We start from the raw sequence: 22,853 nt of genomic DNA on the forward strand, positions 1-22,853 counted from the left end.
CCAGTTTCTGTTCTGAAGTAGCCGTAGAAAACCTTTCGTTTTATAAGGAAATTTATTTTTGCCTTCTGTTAGTTAAAGCCTCACGTGAGTGGGATAAGGCCAGGGAGATAATGATGATTAGTTAATCCCTTAGTAAATAGTTAAAATTGCTAAAATTGATGTTTAACCATTCAAACATGAAACTAAAATAAAATTTGTGTAACGTTCTAAAAAATAAATTTAATGCATGACATATCATTTGATTTATCTTTATTTGATATATCGCTAAAACCAGAAATCCTTTAGGACAGGAGAACGTCTACAAAGTTTATTGATTCCGGACCCTTGGGTTTTACAGTCCATTGCTTACAATTATTAGTTTAGAATTGAATTTAGTTTATCCGTCCTTTATATTATATCACTAAAGTTCTTAAATTCTAATATATAATTCAAAACAGTTTACATTACTACGCTCACAACGTACGCGAGCTATTTAAAGTTACGTAAGAAGCTTAGTAGATTTAAAATCCACTTACAAAAAAGTGCCATGATAAAATATACTCGTAGAAGACTCTTAGTGTAGATTTCTCACAATAATTCTATATTAAGGGATCCTACTTATCGACAATTAATACGGAGTAAGATTGTGAGTTTTAATTTTTTTATGTAGCTTCTTTACGCTTGTTTTATTTTGCCTTAAAGTTTATTACCTGTTGTAATGTTCACATTACGCATTTAATACTTGTTTGCTTTTTGTAAGTACATATATAATGTATGGCTAATATGTAGGCCGCAAGGTAATTTTAGCTTAACCTGTTTAAGCCTGATGGATGATTGACCCTCTCCCGAGCGACGTGAGAAGCCAAATTAAATATTCAAACTCAAATATTTCTATATACTGGAGTTAAAAATAGATATTTTAATTTATTGTAACCCAAAATTGTGTAACTAAAAATAGTATTTTGTTATTATATTGAGGTTTCCGTAACAGACTTACCGTGGGTTTCTTAGACCATAAACTCTGTATAAAACATATCTCCACCCCTGTCATTTTTAATGGAGATTTCGGTCTCAGAAACCTACGGTTAATAGCTCTATTTTTAAAGCAAATAAGTTATCATGATATGTCTTAACGTTGTATCTATATTGACTTAACGCCATGGATATTAAAACGAACCAAGAAATGACGTCACTATACTGTGATCGTGTATTTGTTCCACGTTTCGTCTGATGAGTTCCGGAGGCCTAATTTAGTCCTCTTTCTCTTCCCACCCTTATAAGGAAAGAATGGGAAGTGAAACTGGACTTTCCGGATGAGAGGATGCATGGAAAGGGAAAATATTTTCTTTCTGTGCATCCTCTCCTCCGTCAATTAAAGGTAGGCAACGCATATGCAATTGCGTATGTCTATGGGCAACAGTCACTTCGATATTTCAGCGATTTCAGGTGGCCGCTCGCTCGTTTGCCACCTTATCATGTAAAAAAACATAATAATAAAATTAAACGATTAATTTTTTGTTTGCTTAGTGCAGTCAATGAACTGTAATTACAATTTCAAGCAAATTTAATTTAACTCGTAATTTAGTTTTGACTATGACACATTGAATCAATTATTTATTGCAATTTAAAAGCTAATTAGGTTTCAGTCTTCATATAATAAAATTTGCAGTAATCAAAATGAAAATAAGCTTTTACTTGCGGTTTCGTGGAAATTTTGTGAAAAACTTTTTAATATTAAAATAAACATTTCTAACCTACTTTTCGCTTCAAGCAAGACATTACGATCTGTCGTTTAGTTTTCACGGTATTGTTTATACTGCTCATTAAGGCTAAAATTACTGTGGGTTTTTATTTTGCGAATTCTTGAATATCTTTAACATGTCGTAATGGTGTTAAAAATAATTGTGGCAAGATTTATTTTTTGATGAAAAGCAAAAAATACGTAAAAGCAAAAATAAGTTTAATAAAACTAAGTTAAAAATTATTTTATGGTGATCGTATATTTTTATATAGTTGTATGTATGGTATACTATACAAAATGAACATAAGGGTTAAGCCAGCAACACAACTTCAGTTAAAACTGCACAGTCATAATTGATTAGTGAACGAGAAGTGGACAGTTTAACTGATATTTCAATCTTGTCTTCTCACATACGCTTTACTAAACTTTTCAGTTAAAACTGAAGGTGTGTACGGCTTTATAGTTTTCTTGATTAAGTTATTGTTAATGTTGGGTATTATGTAAGTAACTTCGTATGATAATTAATTTAGTACACCTATCCTAGGTTTCTGAGATGAAGATCCCGATTTATAACTTTAAGACATTATTAATTAGAATCCTTTGGCGTGAATGGCGCGCTTTCATTACAAAGTCAAGTGTCAAAATGATTAGTGAGCGGACATAAAGGTCGACGATTTTAGTAAGGCTTGTGTTGTACAATACACCGGCACAGTGTTGGATTTCCTTCCTAACAGAACACATTGTTATCTCTGTTTTGTCAAAGATAATGACAGGGATGACATGTTTTACAGAGATTTTGGTGTCAGAAACCAACGTTAAGTATGAGAAGTTTTTTTTAAAATACTGAAATAAAAACAAGTATTGTAAAGATTTCACTTTATATTGAATCAGATTCTTGCATAAATAAAATATAAATAAGCTCAAACTGTATTTTAACAAGGCACTTCGAATTTAATTCGTTCAAATACTTGAAACTTGTAAAGTTAAAAACCCAATAAAAATGGCTGACCATAGAATTGTTCAAAAAGTATACGGCTTCAATGGAATCAAGTGGGCATTCAGGTTTACCATTTAAGTCGATTACACTAAGAAATCCAATTTCCAAAATTAAACATTGAAAGCAAGCTACTTATTGCTACAAGATATACTATAGCTAAGAGTATTTATAGGCTTGACTTTTGAAACACTGTGTCTTTGAGATTTTTATACAAACGTACATATGTAGGTACAGTCAGCTGCATAAATATGGATACAATTACAAAGCTATAATACAAAAACTAGTATACGCATTCGATTTCCAAAATATGTATACATGTTTCTGTCCGCATTCTTCCGACCATTATAACATGTTATTGACGAAATAACGCATACGTATTTTTAAAACCCAAGACCTATACAAGTTTCCAAAGTTATGTAAATGTAAACAAATTTATGCTTCTGACTGTACTGTAATAATGCATTAGAAAAATATAAAAATTAAAGTCAGTGTTGCTAGTTTGAAAAGAATTATTTTAATGTAAATTTTTGCAGTGAAATTTCATATTTTTTTATGAATACTAAATGAAGAAAAGTTAAGCATATTCAAACCTGTAATAAAAAATAAAAGGCACTGAAATACATCGTAGCACCTGGTATACTGAAATAGCGGTCAACACATTCTATTTAAGCATTCTTAAAGCCAAAAGGTTAATTAATCTTCAGCTGCAAAAAGAGTTGAACTTTCAATTGTTTTATTTAAGTAAAAAGAACCTATAGATACTTTTCATTCAATAGTCTGTAATAGTATCTTCCCATATAATTATTTTAGACTAACTGGCGCCCGCGATTCCGTCCGCGGAGTATGAAAAAAAAAACTTAATTAGTTCTCGGCAATCATACGAATTTTTCTCACCTTTTAAGACCTCCACGAACATTTCAAGACCAACATAAAATATATCCGTTCAGCCGTTCTCGAGTTTTAGCGAGACTAACGAACAGCAATTGATTGTTATGTATTGTAGTAATAACTAGTTATAGAGTAGACATTACAATTTCTGTCAGTCATCAGTATAGCTGTCACAAGTATCAAACTAGACGACCGAAACAGTACCAGTGGTACATCTTTCTGAAAATACGATTTCGTATATAATGTCCTGTCTATTGATATAAGTCGAATGTCTTTGAATTGTAATAAAATTATAATTCTGACACTATCATACATCTTTTAAAAGATTAGATGTCTTACTTTTGTTACTATTTATTTTTGTTTATAATTTTAACAAGCATTTCCACTGACGGTACACCTGTTAAAATTACTTCAGGTTTTTCAAAAGGTATTGTAATGGATGTCAATATGTAGTACAGACAGTGAAAAAGCACGGTTATTTAGCGATCTCTTGTGCTCAGAAATTGCTCCTCGTACATTGCTTATGAGTACAATTGAATCACTTAACGTTGTTAAACCTTTGCTTACATAAAGGGGTTACGTGCCTGAGAGTAATTTAAACGTCGTTATTCTCGCTCCAAAGAGAATAACGCTTATTATATATAGTTTTTTTACAAATAAGCTGATTAGGAATAAACAGAAATATTTTAATCTTAAAAATGTCACGTATTTTGTCAGTAATAAATATATTTATAATACAATATTATAAAAATACATTAAATAATATTTAAAAAAAAACTTTTCAGTATCAGTTAATTATACCTGAGTTTAATAACATAGGGTTCGGAATGAAATGGAAAAAGAGTTGTTCGAAGGATTACTTCCATAGCCTGCGCAAATAAAGAAAAATAGGTCCCTTTTTTAATATCACGCTCTCAAAGCGAACCTCGGCTTTTTTCATTTTAACATCACAAATATTCATCATTTCTTCAACCAATATGATATGGTACGTTAAATAAAATATTTTGTGCATGTATTACAAAAAACTAATATTGTAATAACCCAATCCTGCCAGTGACTTGGTAATCATTGCTTCGAGTTATAAAAACTTTTTGGTGTCACATCAACATTCGACCTTAATCGTCTTAGAGAAAATTTAATTTTTGTCCTAGAATCATAAAACATGTTAGGAGTACGTTATACTCTTCTCTACAGTATTTTATGTTATAAATAAAAAAAATTATATGTACTTAAGAGTCATTATACGCAGGAAGCTTTTCCGTCAGGTGATCCGCTCCGGGTTTTATAAAGCGACGTCAGCCATCGGCTCAACTGAACCCGGGATTGATCGATTTCTCTTTGCACAGTCAGCGTTATTTCAAAAAGAAAGAGTACGGATGGTAATCTTATTGGAAAACCCGTTGCTAAAATATAATTTAAAAGATCCAATACATAGGTTGCGTACTCAAGCTATCGCATCGTATTTTATCACCTTTTAAACTATAAATTTAATAAATTTAAATTTAATATTTCTAAATTAACTTTGGCATTGAAAAGAATGTCTCATCGAGTAAAAAAAACCACACTTGTAAACTCATCTAAAGGAATAATCTATACTAATATGAATATAAGGAATGATTTAAATGTTTATTCAATATAATTTCCGAAACTATTAAACCGATCTGAAAAATTCTATTACTAGCTCTGGGTGATTTAGGCTACATTTATTTCTAGTTTTTTTTTAAATTCTCGGACAAAGCCACGGGCAACTGCTAGTATTTAAATAAACAGTTAATCCTCCGTATTGTCAGTGCAAATGGATTTTATTGACAGAAATAACAGTTTCCTTTCGATGTGGACACAAACATTACGAGACAAATATTAGATTAGGAAATCAACAGGATCTTCAAAGGTTGTCGGGATAGGGTACACAGATGAACTAAACTATTTAAATAATTCCGCGGATTTGTGCTGGTTTTATTTAATATTTTTGTTTTATACTATAACTATACATTCTAAACATAATAGCACTATTTTCAATGTGTTCTTATGTACCTATTTTATGAATGTAGCTACATAATGATACATTGAAAGAGATTTGAATTATCGACGTGGAAGAATATCCTTGCTCATTTGTTTTTTCAATCAAAGCACCGAATGAATAAGCTTAATTTAGAATAAGATTTCTCAGAGCCGATGTTTCTAAACTGCACGTAGCTCTAATGATTGCTGACCTCCGAAAGAAGATTAATTAAGAAAAACAAGCTTCGAAAAGCAGAAATAATTAGAAACGAGAGGTCAAATTATAGCTTAAACAGTTTATTTAGTAATGCCTAAACTTTATTTATAATTTTTCTTTCTTTACGTTTAAAGTAATAAGATAAAATATGAATAAATAAGTTACAACTAGTTGAAACAGACAAGATATCAAAAGTAATCTTTACCGCCGGAGTTCTCGCTAAATATTCATGATACTCGTAGTGAGCGCACTTCGGAACACATGCCACATGCTTCTCGTCCAAATACAAGTGTTGCTTTGAAGATTTTTGTAACGCCACTATATATCAGATTTAACGTCTTTCTTAAGAACAATTTGATACTGCTTCATACTAACCACGGAGGAAAGTTGCCAGTATATTCCTATTTCTAAAAACAGATATCATATATTAATTCCATCTCATCTTTGTGGTTCCTAAAATCTTAGAGCTTTTAAGCTAAGTAAAGGTTTTGTTCGTTTTCTCTACCTTCTTCAATCAATTCCGTTTAATGTAATCTTTGCCTTATAAGTAGGTAACCTAATAAAAAGAAATATAACATTGCGCGTAGTAAAGTTATTGACAGTTATCACAATGTTGTTTGGGTAATTTTGCGAGTGTAATATGTTGCAAAATTTTATTTACACTTATATGGTAGGTAATAAATGATATCTTTAACTGCCTAAAGAGAAAACAAAGCAAGTTTGTATCACACAAACATATGATACAGTGATAGACAACATTTCATTACTAATTATACCGTGTAACCGTGGGTTTCTGAACCTAAATCGCCTTTTAAATACATCGTAATCTCTGTTTTGTCAAAGATAATGACAGGGGTGATGATGTTGATGAGATTTTATTTCAAAAACCCACGATTACTGTGACAGCAAAGGATTTTTGCTCAATAAGACAGTTTGACCAAAGTCTAATAGAAGAGTATTAACTAACAAGAAATCTGCACTAAGTAACTGCTTAAGTGCAGATTTCAGTGTAAAAATTGTGAATAAATAAGCATATAAACCTTATATTTCATTTCAATATAAATCATTTTGCTAATTGAAAGTTATTGATTGCGATGGCGACAGACGAAAGTTGAAAATTTTGTAATTAAATTAAGAGGAATGATGGATGCAAAATATTATATTATTTAAAGCTTTATTTCTGACGTATTGAATTATTAATAATAGAGTATTAATTTTTCTTTTATTTATTGATAATATAGATAGAGCGTCGGTGGCTCAGGGGTCAAGCACTTGACTTGCAGTCCTGGGTTCGAATCCCGCCATGTACCAATGTGTTTTTCGATTTCCGATTTACATATGTATTATACATTTAGCCGATGTTCTTACGGTGAAGGAAAACATCGCGATGCAACCTGCACATATCTGAGAAGAAATTCAATGATATGTGTGAAGTCAACCAACCCGCACTTGGCCAGCGTGGTTGACTATGGCCTAATCACCCTTAATTTAGGGTAGGCTCCGAGCCCCATCGGTGGGGACGTATTGTGTGCTGATGATGAGGTAAATGAAAGATGAATTAATAAAAGTCCAATTTATTAAAAAAACAATTATAAACTTTTTTTAGGCAGGAAATAAAAACTTCCATTTGGATTAAATTATTGTGTTACATGACATTGTCAAAGGTATTATTTTAAAAAGGAATTTGTATTATACCTTATTTACTGTAAGCGATCAAAAGAGAGCTTAACTCAACGCTCTGAATAGCGTTACAATGTTACAAAAGTATTTTAGAACAAAGATTTTAGGCCAAAGCTTTTTCAATTATTAATTAATTTTGTAGACAATGTGCTAAAAATTTCTAAAGTTTTTTCGCGTGAACATATTTAAAATTCTTCATAAATGTATTTAAAAACATCGAATATTCTTATCGAATTTCAGTTGGCTTGCATAATTTAACACGACTAATTTAAAAGTAATATACTATAGCATATTTTAAATATATATTAATTAATGTTCAATAGATTTCCGAGAACAAATTAATACGCGTTAATGTATGTCAAAACATCATAGTGCTGACAAATTACTTGTGAGAAATTGTTTAAATTAATTCTGGTTATAAGTAGAGCAAGTTTACCAATGAACATCTGTTTAAAATTAGCCCAGTTTGATAAAATGGTTAAACTGAACCAAAATAATCTGGAGGCAAAATTTATAACGATTGGAAATCATTCACTTTAATTTTCAAACATTCGGCACTGTTTACACCCGCCGGCGTTTACATTGGCAACCTTTCTCGTAAATATATGTATATTGTCAATATTTTCAGTTGAAGCTCGCAAACAAAGAGATCGATTAAATTTCAATACTTTTAGTATTGTTATCAATGGTTTTTTTTTGTTATCATTTGTAAGAAAAAAATGGTGATATATCAAATCTACTTATTTGTCATAATTTTATGATTTCATTATTATGGTAGATTGCTTCATTGATTTTTTAACTCTAAATAATAAACTGTAATAGCTTCCAGTTAAAATAAATTACAATTAAATGTTGAGTGCACATTCAAATAAATATGAAAAAAAATTGTACCGAATTAATAAGGAACTTAAAATATTATAGAAATCATACTCTACCTAGTTTTAATTTCATAAACTACAAGTGGTTAGTAGCTACGTGGCTACGTGACAAATCGTAGCCACAAATTCGATAAATAATTTAATTGTTTGGATACGTAGCAGGTGACATAGCGGAGTGCTACGAAGTATTTAAAATTATTATATTTCAATAACATTCTGTGTCAAATTGTATGTAATATAATGTATTGTTGTTTACTCTACTAATGCATTAGATTACTTGCATATAGAAGCACCCACGCATTGTAACGCGGTAGTCAAATACCATTTATTCATCAATGCACGGAGATTAATTTAATGTGGTTAATATATCTCGATACAAATATATCTACGGTATAGGGATGTGTTAGTTACTGACAGTATCGATATCCTATGTATACGATGTTAATTGAAATTTACAGATCTGTGCCGTGCAAGATAATACTCCTACACAATTATTATTATTATCTACAAGCTGTCGCCCGCGACTCCGACGATGCGGGATTAAAAAAAAAGGCTTTTAAAGAATTTTCCCGGTAACTATACGAATTTTTCTCACCTTTTAAACCTTCCCTAGACCTCCACGAACATTTCAAGACCAAGATAAGATAAATCCGTTCAGCCGTTTTCGAGTTTTAGCGAGACTAACGAATAGCAATTAATTTTTATGTACATAAATAAATTAAAGATTAATATAATAAGGATCAGTATTACATAGGCATAGGTAATAAGGAGTCGGTACCAACTAGGTTTAAGGTCAAGGGTCTATTGGTCAAGTTGGTGCCGTCATCGGATGAAGCGTACGTGATTGTAGCTGTTTTTATTTAGTTATAATAATGTCTGACGAAAGTTTAAACAGTTGAGGTACTAAAGGAGTTTCTTATAAGACGTCACGGTGAATAGGGAATAGAAGTTTCTATTGAAAAATGTATTTTTTCGTTTGAAGATACATAAAGTGCTATAAATATATGATTAGTCATTTTAGACTGAAATAGTTTTCTCATTTAAAAAAAAATGAATTGAGTAATTTCAGTGACGTTATTGACGACAAAAATATTATGACATTAAAAATATTTACGGCATATTTATAAATAGTGTTCGAAGAGTAGTTTGAGATGTCTTTTCCTTTCACAAGAATATGCAAATATATTTCATTTTTACGTTCTGAAATAGAACTCAATGCAAAGGTTATTAACCTGTATGTTTCTTTGTAGAAAAATAGTTTTAAGGTTATTTTGGGTATTTCCCATTGTGGTAATCAGTTTACCCAAAGGCACTTTTTTACTATACCATTGAGTGAATATATAAAAAGTCCCTTCGATAGAATAGACTATTGAATCAAAAAATATACCCATTCGTCCAATTTATCCCGGTGTTCCAGGAAACACCCTATTTAAATCCTTGTTGGTATCATTTTTAACATGTTTTCAATAAAATAAATAAACTTAATATGTTTATTAAAAATTAAAATTAATAAATATTTTAGTTCACAAACATAATAATAAAAATTGGCAAATCACCAATTGGAATAGATATCACAATATTAGATGTGTGGGTTCGATGTTCTATCGCTATTTGACTAGAAATAAATCGAAATTTATAATGAATATAAAGATCTTACTGCTTATTTCGTCTGAATCACTATTTTATATGGTCCTGGTATGTTTCACTTCGTTTTTGTTTCCATGAGCTAGCTATCGTGTTTCTTAGTCTGAAGAATATGAAGAAAAAAACCAATTAAAGCTATATTCGTTGCAACAATTTTGATGTTTATTTTTATTTCCTTGTAATTTGAACTCTTTGTGTGACGTATCTGTATAAACAATCTGCCATTCTTTAATTTTGGACATAAAACAGTAGGATTTTGTTGGTTATTATCCAAAGAATATACGATAAATCAATTTAACACGCCATTTATATTTTGGGTTAGGATAATCTCTCATCGATTAAAAGCACACTTGTCTGGGTCGATGACGTATTTATATTTTCGGCACATTACAACAATGTTTCATTTCCTAAAATTACTCTCTGATAATTTCTATAGAGAAATAACACGTTTTGACAATAATATAATTACGTGACAATTATAAGATATCAAAAATTAGGTTCTGATTATGATGTTTAATTAAGTTTTAAGGCAAAAGATAAAACAATATTTAATTCACTTACGCAGTGCAAAATAAAACAAAGAAAATATGTTGATCAATCCAATTCGATGGAACAGTATCGTTGGATTAAAATTAAACTACGTAAAAACAAAATTAAATTGAGATCGGAACTCATTCACTTTAAAATATAAATATTCGCCAATGTTTACATTACTAACATTACCGTAACCTTCCGAGTATAAATAAACGCTAAAGTGTTAAATTCTAGTACATATCAATTAAATGGTAAAACATTCAATTCCAATGGCAGAATAAAATATTTTTGTTTACTTAACTATACTTGGCTGCGTAGACAAAATCTTAATAATATTATAAATGCGAATGTTTTGATGTATGGATGGATGCGTATTTATTAGAAAATATCTCCGTAACGGCTGTATGGATCTCGCAGTAATTTGGTATAGATGTGGAACATTGGAAGAACATATAGGTAACTAATAAGGATTTTTTTAAATCCCGGGCGTACGGAGTCGCGGGTGCCAGCTAGTTTGAAATAAACTATTACCTTAGGCAAAAATTAACATTCAAGAGTAACATATGTTTCGTATTGTTCTACGTTGTAAAATAATAAACGTAATAAAAACATGAAAGAAAGTATTATTCATTTTATCCTACTAAGAGGTTTCCAGTTTCTAACGAAGGAAGAAAGAAAAACCTTGTAAAAGGATAATCACGGCTACCCTTGTCAATAGGGAAGCTCTCACAAAAGCTACGCCGGAGTAATTCAGAGGCAACGTATTGTAGCAAAGGTATTACCTATATTAAGGTTATGCAAAAATGTAGGACGCAAATTAGGTTTTTTATGTTAGCTAATTGTACTTTACAAGAGTAAAATCTCTTACATAAATATATTGCATACCTTTTTAAGAGTATGAAGATAACAATATGTTTTTGGCCAGTTCTTTGTAATAGTTAATACGAATGATATGAATAAAACAGTAGATATTTCTCCACACGTTAACAATATTGTAAAAAGTTGTAGACCACTCAGCGTGGGATATCGACAAGTTTGTTCATGCTTCCAGTCAAGGCTTTTGTAGTCAGGTTATACACTTATAAACTCGCCGCATAACAACGTAACATCCATTAAAGATATAATTTGTTTTGAAATTCTCTCAATTTATAGTAAAGAAAAGGTTCTTATAAAAAGAATTAAGAAAAACTAGGATCTCAATTGAATATGACGCAGATGTAAACCGCAGTCTGGATGAATATTTATTAAGATTGTTTTTTTATTTTTCGCGGACGATGTCACTAGCGAAAGCTACTAATTCGATAGAAAATTATAAGAAATATGATATTCTTTTAAATTTTTATTTATTTTCACTGTGAAGATGCATATACTTTGTGGCTGAAATGTAGGTTGGAAATATCAAAGGCGCATAAAACAGAAGGCAGCCATTCCATTTTGAAAAGCTTTCTAAGTCCCAAGCGTAATAACGCCTTTCACCGCGTACCAGACACAAATGTTAGGCGAGACTTTTGCACAAAAAAATAGTATGTGAATATTAAACTCCCACGCCTTTAAAGCCTATTGAAGCCGGCAGATAATAGCTACCTATTCTTTTAATTCAAGAACACCTATTATAACTAAGTAAACAAATATCTATTTTAGTATAACGCATTTGTATCGCAACTGCTCAAGCTGAAAGTTGAATAAAAAGCTCATTACAATACGCACAGTTATATTGTAGATAATTTCATACTAACCAATATTCAAGCGAAGTTTGAATGCCGTTATCTAGGAGTTAAGCAGTTACAGAACTAGCGAAGTTGAAACCGCAAGGTATAATGTCATCCAAACTATAAGGAGGCTCGAAATTACGAGTTAGAATTTACGTATCACACAATGCGAGGCGTACTCCTACCGGCACCTGCACTGAGATGAACTGCGAAGACCTGCTGTCTCAGTTAACCACGAGCATTCATTATATTTGAAACGTATAATACAGTCATTTGTATAAATAATTACTACGTGACGTATAACCAAAGTCGTTGAGTACAATGAAGACGTAAGATTAGTAGGATTAGATCAAAGATTGCTCTTTGTTTCAATAAATCTAACGACCTTAGCGCGTCGATAAACTGCTCACTTCACAAGATATTCCATAGAGAATGTTCATCATTGTGGACTTTTATGTGTGAAGTGTGACATTGAACGGATCTAAATTACGAGTAAAATATTTTTCTAAAATAGCATCCAATAAAGAGTACATTTTAAAAATATACAGCTAAGTTTGAATGTAAATATAATTAGCTAGTCAGGTTATTTGATAAATTGAAGTTGATTTTGAAAAGACTGACATTTAATTAAATACGTATCATTTACGTTTAATATAATTTAATATTATCGTTCGAGCGTCGGTGGCTCAGGGGCTTCAACACTTGATTTGTAATCTGCAGGTCCTGAGTTCGAATCCTGCCATGTACCAAATTGTTTTTCGATTTCCGATTTACATATGTACATTTATCCGACGTTCTTACGGTGAAGGACAACATCGCGATGCAACCTACACATATCTGCGAAGAAATACATAGATATGTGTGTAGTCAACCAACTCGCACTTGGCCAGCGTGGTTGACTATGGCCTAGTCACCCCTAACTTAGAGTAGGCTCCGAGCCCCTCAGTAGGGACGTATAGTGAGCTGATGATGATGAATATTATCGTTATTAAATATAGTAACAAAGCTTTATTTTTTGACATAAGGCAAAGTAGTAAAAAAGATAGCAATTTTGGATGTCATTATGTTTTAACTATACCGAATACGATAAAACCAATGTTACGATGCAAAATAAAGTTCAGCATTACTGCTTTAAAATGTGTAATTTTTTTTATTATGTTACTCACTTTTTATATTTACCAATGTATAAGGTAATAATAATTAAAAACATAATAAAATATCCTTAATACTCTATCTTTACAACCTGATTAAATTTTCTTTATTAATTTTAAATACTTATTGTTTTCGTATAATTTAAGTAAAGTTGTGAACATTTAGAAATAACAATTTCGCTATCTTCGCATTCCACAAACACTTTCTTCATTTACTTAAGGAATTATTCTATAAATAGATTTCCGATACCTTGTATTACATTGTATATTTTTGAAAGCTTCGCTTCCGTAAATAACAAAATGATATTTGAAGAAATATATATACGATACATAATAACGCTAATTTGACGTTCGTACGAACGAGAATTTAACATAATCTTTTTTCGTTTCAACAACAAAAAAAAAACACCACCAATTCCTAAAAATAAATACTTGTATAAACGTAGCTTATTATCTTACTAATATTACAAATGTGAAAGTTTAGATGCATGGATATTTGTTTGAAGGTATCTCCGGAATAGATGAACGGATTGTAATGATTTTTGGCATAGATGTAGAACACAGTCTGGAAGAACACATAGTCTAATTAAGTTTTTATTCCGCTCGAACGGACTCGCGGGCGATAGCTAGTAGTTTATAATACCTTGTGCCCTGACCACCAAGTAAGTGGGATAAGGCCGGGAACCCACACAAAGAGTATAGTAAGTATAATCTAGTAACAGTATAATAAAACAGACAGATGACGATGGAATTGATCAACCATTTCTTTTTTCTACTTTTTTATTACAGTAATCAAAATCAGCCAGTCGCATCAACTATTTTTATTTCTTACTCTTTAAATGAAACTATAATTATCTGTTTAATTTCATTACATCGGCTCTACAAATAAGTTATGAAAAAAAAACATTTGTTTCCTTAACTATTTGAAAAACAAATGCATTTACATTTGACAAGCCCGCAGTCCTGCCAGTACTGGATTACAGGCGTAGAGAGTAATTGACATAGTTGCCTCCAATACGAGTCGAGCGGCAACCGCACTTAAACTCGCCGCATAAGGGTTTTGTTAACTTAGCTTGATTTATTTACTCTTTTGAACTAACATTGAATAGCGGGATTTGTTACAAGTACGTGCACTTATTTACTCTTCGTCCAGGACGAATTTATTTGATCCACTATGTATTTCCGCTTCGGAAAAGTTGAATTTGATTTTCATAATAGCTGGTGTTAAACCATGAAGCGTCCTATAATTGGAAGTATAATTTAAGCACTTAACATAATATTAAAAAAAATATGCTACGTATAAGAGCATTGTGAGCTTAAAACGTAATGTTACTTTAAATTATTATTAGAATTAGAAAAAAGAAAGAGCGTTCTGCTTTTGTGAAACTTTTATTACGTAGTTACAAGTCAGAAAAAAGCTACAAAATTCTACTAGTTACATGTACTTTTAGCATAAAATATTTACTTTATTAGCTTCAATAAATATCTCAAGTAACTTCTATATACTATTATAATATTTTATGTTTAAATCCGTTGTTTTCCAAATAGTTTCTGTTGTCTAAAGTTAAACTTGTAAAAGAATTTAGGGCATTATTTTTGATTGCACTATAAAATTTCACAGATTCATCGAGAGTTCTAAAGCAACGAATTTAGTTCGACTTCATGTTGTGTGGAAATGTGGGCAAATTTTGCCTGCATTAGTCAGTAACCACTTGATCATGATGACGCACAAACGACCACGTGAACACCTTATTCCACAACTAGACTTATAATTAACCATTGTATGTTGTTTGCATCATTATTGACATGAGTTTTGTGCAAACGATTGCTATTTTAGACGTCAAGGGCACTTGGTATAAACTCTTGATTTGGTTGATAGTTAACGAATCGATAACATTAAACAATATAATATAATTAATCTCTATGTCTCTGTTCGGGATTGCGCAAATATTGAATCGCAGTTCCGATCACCTTTGTCCATGTGTGATCATTTCAGCCAAAGTTTCGCATTTACTCTTCTTGCTAGTGTAGCATTTATTACTGTTGTATGTAGCGATAGTAGTAAGTAAGCGTTCTTTTTTCGTTTTATATTTGTGATTTTTGGTGATTAGGTGTTATAAAATTTTATCATTAAAAAACCCTGATCTAGATTGATATGAAGACAAATATTGCTGTGTTAATTTTTGTTTAAACACACAAGATAATGTACACAATAAATAAATAATACGAAGAATAAAAGCCTAAGTATATTTATACTTCTGTCTGCACATCATTTGATAAGTGAAGAACCTCCACGCCGGCACTAGCTCAATTCTTTCATACTCCAATCTGTTTCTCCTTTTCCTAATCTCTTTCCTCCAAAAAGCCGGTAACATATAGTTCTTTTGCCGCTACCCATATTATCTGCTATCGTTTGAAATATTCCTGTTATTTTCCTATACAAAGAAAACACCTTTAACCACTTTAAACCGAATTATTCTTATTCATTACTGGTACTCCGATTACAAGAAATCTAAGAAATTATAATTAATTTATTAATTGTTGTATTTTACACAGTTAAGGTGTTAAATAACTGTTAATATACTAATTACGGTACATTAAAATGATTTGGTTTCGAGTAATTATCAGCTTTATTGTAATATCTTTATTAATAGAATACATAATCTTACTATAATAATATTGTAAACGCGAGTGTTTAGATGGATAGATTGATGGATGTTAGGAAGTATCTCTTAGTTGCATGGATCTCGCTGAAACTTGCCACCGATGAACGTAGAACGTAGTCTGGAAGAACTCATTTTCTTTTTCAATCTGTGCAGACGGAGACGCGGGCTATTATTTTATAATTAATCACAGCAGTTTAAAACAGTTTTGTTTCCTCATTCATAGTTTCAACATTGTCAAATGACTATTCTATATTCTATTTAACTACTTCTATTCAACAACATTGCTAAGAAAAAAGCGGCGTTTTGAGATTTTATGTGATTGTAAATCAACGAGTGATATAAATCGATGTTGTGTCTGTTCAAACTGAAGGTTACACGTAAAAACATTCTGGTTTGTTGGTGCGTTTAAATTACTTCATGTAATTAAAAAAAAAAAGAATTGTGATACATTCTATTCATAGAATGTTACAAAAATAAAAAAAGTTGCTAACCGGAGACAAATATGTAACATTTCGAATTTATGTGATGATCAATTAGGAGGCTTTCGAACACAATAAACACTGGCGTTCGGTAAGGTAACTTAAAATTCGTATTTAGAAGTCACAGTTGATTACTTAACAATCAGCAGACGGTCTTGACCTCTAGCAAAAAAAAACCGTACTTATAACAATTGAAATTTTTATTTTTATTTTATAAGGTGGCAAACAAGCAAACGACGATATTATTCTACTGGTAGCTACATAAATAACAAAGAAACATCCTGGATATATATTGGCCTTCCTCAGAAAAGGGTTTCAATGTATGAAGTGAATCAATTTATTTTTCATTTCGAATTGGCTGGAAATAATAAGAAAATGTAACCATTTATTTAGATAAAAAAATCAGGCTGCCTAAATAAATGCCAGTTCCAACTGAAATATAGATATGGGCGCTGACGTTTCCCAAACATTTACGCACTGAGATAATAATTTACGGTACGCTTTGATAAGACGTAGCGTATACCGCGGATATAGCACTCTTGGACTTTGCCCGCGACTTTGTACGCGCGGAATTAAAAAAAATAGTAGCCCATGTGTTCTTCCAGATTATGTTCTACATGCCTGCCACATTTTGTCGAGATCCATGTAACTGTTCTGGAGATACCTTCGAACAAATATCCTTCCATCCATACATCCAAACATTCGCACTTATAAGATTCTTACTAATATTACGGTTTCCTTGTTACCTAAGTGATATCTCAGTCAGATTCAGTGAAATAAATTCCAAGACTTAACTTTTCCTTATGGTAAGGACATATAATTTTAAGTTTTAAATAGCAAAAGATAATAAATGTCTATAGTTCGTATATTGTTTCGCATTTTGTACTGTACGAACTATTAGTTGTATAATTGTGTAACTACAGCTCACCACCCACTACAATCAGATCGAGTCGGTGTTCTTTTAGGTAAATATTATTTAATTTTGAAACATAACAATGTTTATGCTTAAATAAAACTTTCTTGATTTCACAGTGGGTGAATTGTAAACTCTGATGTATTTATTTAACTAAAGCGTGCGCTTAGAACACAATAATTGTTTCGTTTATTTTAGTAGATAACCGTAGATTTCCATTGACGTACAAATCTCTACAGTATGATGTCTTCTATCAAGTCAGCGTATTTAACGAGCAATTCAATTCGGCACGACGATGATTTTGTTTATCACGTCTTTTAAGCCTTATATACTAAATTGTAGTCATGTTACCATCGTTACTTACTAACCTTATGTGATAATTTATTGTTCTGAACCAATCTTCAGATTGAGATGAATATTTTATATATCAAATATTCGATCTTCCTTAGTAGTTATATCACAAAAAAATGATATAGCAATTCTTCGTAAATATATCTATGTAACGTATAGTAGTAGTACAGTGTAAATAAATATTAGCCGCGGAGCACGCTGGTTTATGATTGCGGTATTTCGGTGAAAGTATTTTTACGTCGGCGGCATTCGGCAACCGCATCTGCGCTCGACCAAACGCTACATATATTTTTTAATAAATTAAAGACGTTGATTAGACGAAAACAGAACAGATATACATAAAGGAAACCGTTTAATCTATTTATTTTAGGCCCGCATTCGAACGCCGAAGTTTGTTTGTTTGCCGAAACTTAATTTATTCACTATACAGACTAATTATTGTTTGAGTCTATCTGAAGAACTGACACGAGAATTTGTAGCATCAACACTTAAGGCCAGACTTAGGAAAATAAACATATCTCTCTGTTTAACGATATAAAGTTAATGTCAATATAATAACGACAGCCAAATGGCTCTCGTCTATCACTTGATTAAGATTCGTGTGGTAAAATATTTTTAACCGACTTCACAAATGATAAGGTTATTATGGGTATTCAATTCTAAAATTTTAACCCTTTCACACCTTTAAAATTCATATTTCAAAGATCGAAAATAAGATATAATGTGTTAGACATCAATGTTTACATGTTACATACAAAATACCAGTGAAGCTTAGACTCGTCATAGATAAAAGATAATTACACCTGTCACTAATATAACGATATAAAGATAAAAAGACACTAAACAATGCTCAACAAACATACTATCTACGCCTTTGACGATCTTACCATCATCATAATTAAAATACGTATAAAGATAGTTATAATTATTTAGCTATAATTATTAAATTTATAATAAGGTTCATTTCTCATTTGTATAAAAATAAATGTGTAATTATAAACACAAAACCTTATGTACCGTCCCTAAGCGAGTGGCATGATGGATACGCTAAGGACATGATTATGATGTTAAAGATTATTAAAGATACAGTCACCGATTTGGTTTATTTTTAAAAATGTTGGCTGAATTTCTTACAACAAATTCTTTGATAAAAATTATCCATTTTAAGTAATATATACAACCACGGGTTGTTTTCACAGACACAACAAAGGGCCAGCGTTGCTTAACGTCACAATAAAAACTCCCCCGTGTCTAGACCAATTTTATAAATCTATACATATAAAACACGTAGGTACAGTCGGCTTCAAAAATAGTTATACTTTTATAATTGTCTTAAAATATACACACACGTGTTCGTATATAAGCTTCCGACCATGAATATATATATTACTATAAATACACAAGCTTCTAATGTTTTGTAAATGTATATTATGTAGCTAACTGTACCTATGATAAAGACAGTTCTTGACGCGTGGCACTATGTGGGTGTTTGCTAATATGAAGTGCTGAAATGTTAGTAGCAGAACAGTCGGATATCTCCGTAGTTCAACATGTCAGCCACATTCCGTAATATCTTGCTTGCATGGCTTATAATCTCAAAAGAGATATCAAAATTTTTTTTTTTGTATTGATGAACATATTTTAGAATATTATTAAAGACACGTTAAATTTAAACGTAAATAACGATTAATTTCTATCCTTACTTTATTAAATGCATTGTGCCTTACTAAGGCAAAGGAAGACAATATTGAAAACAATCGCAGAAAGATATTGTACGAATATGAATTAAATAATCGAGAACAAAATGCATTCAATACATTAAATAAAACGCGCATTGTCGTATATCGCTAGCGACATTGTATTTAAAGTAACGATGTTTATAAATGAGCCATAAACAATAACGAGCCAAGATGCGTTGACCTATCTATATTACGTCGGATGCACTTACCGACGAGAGCCCCGCCGGTGACGCGGGATCGATCTAGCGCGGCCGGGCAGTTCCGGCCATCAGGACACACCGAGACCACACTTCACTTAACACTCTCACCGCTATAAACTTAACACTTCTGAAACGTCACTCACACTTTCAGTACACTTCAGTAAAGGTTGAATAATTATTAAGCACACATGCGTATTTTTAAGTGTGAATAATTACTATATGGCGTAAGTAATTTTTTTGTCTGTTAAGAGTCTTTAGACAATAAATATCTGTATTTGTAATTTAGTCTAGAATCTGTTTAACCTAAAAAAATTACAAGTCCGGTTACCATTGTATAACAAGTTACATTTTTAGATGAGTTACGATTTATCACATAATATACGCGTAAAATTGCGTGTTCTAATCTCAAGGTTACTCTATTGTATATGTATCGATCGACTATGCTAGATAATGATGATAAAATCTACTCTTCGTTAGTTCGATAAGTTCGGATTTCTAAACTTAGAGGATCCCCTCCTTTTGCTCGCTTCAATGTAACGCTGCTCATTATAAGGAAAACTGATTTATACTCTCTACTAGATATTCCCTGATGCCGCTTCAAAGAATTTCAATATACTTCGGTCTAATGTAGATTTGTAAAGATGAAATAATTAAAGTCCGGATCGTAATATTCATTATTGCAAAGATTTTCAGAGTAAGTTATTACTTGTTCAAGTCATAGATATACAATGATGTCTTAACCTTACTTCTTACTAATATTGTTAATGTGAATGTTTGTATGGATGGATGTTTGTTAGAAGACATCTCCATAAAGGCTGCGTGGATCTCACTGAAAATTAGATAGTAGGCATAGATGTAGTACATAATCATGTAGAAGACAGGCTACTAATTATTTTTTTTAAATTTCGCGCGGACATAGTTGCGGGCGTCAGCTAGTATTATAATAATTATGATTCTCTAAACAAAGTCTAAAGTACTGATAACTGATGGAAAATAAACTTCTTTGCAGCAAGTAACAGACTTCAATTACGACGCTTCACGATGAGAAATAACAGACAGCAAAACAAAGGTCCGCGTACCACAACTGATAAATTATATCGTTCTTACTATTTTTTAGTTATTTAAACTTGAAGAGTTTGTTTGATCCCTTATATACATCATCAAATGTCTATACGTCTCTACCAAAGGGGTTCAGAGCCTATCCTAAGTCATGCTGGCCCAGTGCGGGATGATTGACTTCACACATATCTTTTGAATGTTTTGTCAGATATGTGGAGGTTGCATTACGATGTTTTCCTTAACAAAGAAATCGGAAATCGTAAAACACATGGTGCATGGCGGGAATCAAACCTAGGACCCATCCATCTAAACGTTCGCAATTATAATATTAATAAGATTAATGCACAAAATTAAAATATTTTACTGGTTAAACTCCCCATAACAGACTCATTTGAAAATAACGCTCTATTATATCACACGGAAAGTGAAAAAGGAAAGTCTCCACTTAGATAATATTTATTTAAAAATGTGAGACGCCAAAATGAAGACTAGACGTGACTGTGAATAACGAGATTAGAAACTGCAAAAGCAGAAAACTATGTTGGATAGTAACAGTAGAACTCTGTTCACATTTATTATAATGTATCTAATATTATATAACTATCTGACTCCTGCGACTCCGTCCAACTATGCAAAAGTGCAGAGATTCATGCAGCCGCCCTGGAGATATTTTCTTACAAACATACACCCATCCATTTAAACTTTCGCAATTATAAAAGATAAGATTGATTTTGTCATCCTTTTCGTATTGTTGGACAAAAATGAGACTACAATATAATAAAGCACAAGTTTCACAGTAGCATGATTCCGAAATGTCTGTTAACGTTCAAAAGTAAATGTTCGATCGAGAATTCATCGTACAAATTCGATAAAATATTTCCGAAAAATTAAAAGTAAAAAAAAATCTTTTCATAAAAATATCGTAGACAAGATAACATCATTTTTCAATTTGTAAAATAATCTTTAATAATCCTGTAGGGTCGATGCCTCAGGCGAAGTCCCTCAATCAATAGAAGTGGAAAGTCGTAAGTTCTGAGCAAGGGGTGTTTCATTGTATGACGGAAGATAAATAACGGCTGACAAATTTCTCATCAGCCAACTTCTTCAAGTTGTTTTCTTAAAGCAACAAATGCCTTTGATAGTTAAAATTGATGAATTATTAAATATTATATTCAATCTATATCACATTATAATCTTTATATCCCGCAACTACTGGGTTCTAATTTATTTATAAACTTTGAGGACATGGGTTGACGTAAACTTGGTTTGGGATTTACTAACAATCTTTATTACTATTGGGAAGCGTAAGGCATTCGACTTAAGTGCCAATTGCTGTAAAGTAAAAAATTGTAAGAACTAGGCTTATAAGTTTTTACGATATTTAGATTTACAAATTTTTATATGCAATTTAAATTTTATCTTAATCATTATAAATAAATGTATAAATACTTTTTTGAAATCTATTCTCAGTGTGACATATTTATACAAAATATAATCAACTTTTTAATTATAATAGTTTCAAATTTTTTTTCCAAATGTTCCCTTCAAAAATTACCTTTAAATTATAATCTATAGAACTAATTTACAATCCATGCGCTTGCATTCCACGAAGTATAATTTCGATATCCATTGTTTGGCCTAATTCCTTGCACAAATTCGTACACACGCGTTGGCGCGAAAATGTCCGTCGTGTGACAGACGACGTGACGAAGCAACGCGACGACACAGACTGGCTGAATGCCCGAGGCCGCCCCGCCGCCAGGGCCGCGGCGCAACAGATACGCCACAGGTTACCCGGGACTCCACCACCCCCATCCCAAGGAGGGTAGCACGCATACGACAATTTACATCCTTATTATCGTCCTAGAATCTGGATCTAGATTCTGCGTAACTCTCGCCGCAAACCTCCAAACATTTAATCATTAGCGAGTTTAATATTTCTTTCTATACGGTAAACGACTTGGATATATGCATTGAGATAAACAGCTTACATATATATTTGCCCTGATAAACGCTACATTTTTATA

At 31.6% G+C, this 22,853-nt stretch overlaps 1 protein-coding gene across 9 annotated transcripts in view; it reads right to left on the reverse strand.

Moving 5' to 3' along the window:
- LOC106128576 (potassium voltage-gated channel subfamily H member 8) overlaps window positions 1-22,541 on the reverse strand; it is a 35,624-nt gene extending 13,083 nt beyond the window's left edge. For 8 of the 9 annotated variants that reach the window (XM_013327037.1, XM_013327036.1, XM_013327035.1 and 5 more), the window contains exons 1-2: window positions 22,382-22,541; window positions 19,777-20,070 (exon numbers count right to left, since the gene is read on the reverse strand). The gene's annotated coding sequence lies outside the window, so the exon portion shown is untranslated. The remainder of the gene's footprint in view (window positions 1-19,776; window positions 20,071-22,381) is intronic. The other variant, XM_013327030.1, reaches the window with a different exon arrangement.
- Window positions 22,542-22,853: the final 312 nt, after the last annotated feature.

The sequence above is a fragment of the Papilio xuthus genome, unplaced genomic scaffold (genome assembly GCF_000836235.2).
Source record: "Papilio xuthus unplaced genomic scaffold, Pxut_1.1 DF828780.1, whole genome shotgun sequence".
NCBI classification, from domain to species: Eukaryota; Metazoa; Arthropoda; class Insecta; order Lepidoptera; family Papilionidae; genus Papilio; species Papilio xuthus.